The following is a 543-nucleotide window of genomic DNA, read 5'->3' on the forward strand; positions in this document are numbered from 1 at the left end:
AATGAGTCAGCTCTTTGCATGAGGTGGCCAAAGTATTGGAGTTTCAGCTTCAGCATCAGTCTTTCCAATGAACACCCAGGACTGACCTCCTTCAGGATGGACTGATTGGATCTCCTTGCAGTCCAAGGGACTCTCAGGAGTCTTCTCCAACACCACAGTTCAAAGCATCAATTCTTTGATGCTCAGCTTTCTTTATAGTCCAACTCTCACATCCATACATGACCACTGGAAAAACCATAGACTTGAATAGATGGACCTTTGTTGACAAAGTAATGTCTCTGCTTTTTAATATGCTATCTAGGTTGGTCATAACTTTCCTTCCAAGGAGTAAGCGTCTTTTAATTTCATGGCTGCAATCACCATCCACAGTGATTTTGGAGCCCCCAAAAATAAAGTCAGCCACTGTTTCCACTGTTTCCCTGTCTATTTGCCATGAAGTAATGGGACCAGATACCATGATCTTAGTTTTCTGAATGTTGCATTTTAACCCAACTTTTTCACTCTCCTCTTTCACTTTCATCAAGAGGCTCTTTAGTTCTTCTT

This window comes from Bison bison, unplaced genomic scaffold (genome assembly GCF_000754665.1).
Source record: "Bison bison bison isolate TAMUID 2011002044 unplaced genomic scaffold, Bison_UMD1.0 scf7180017864466, whole genome shotgun sequence".
NCBI lineage: Eukaryota > Metazoa > Chordata > Mammalia > Artiodactyla > Bovidae > Bison > Bison bison.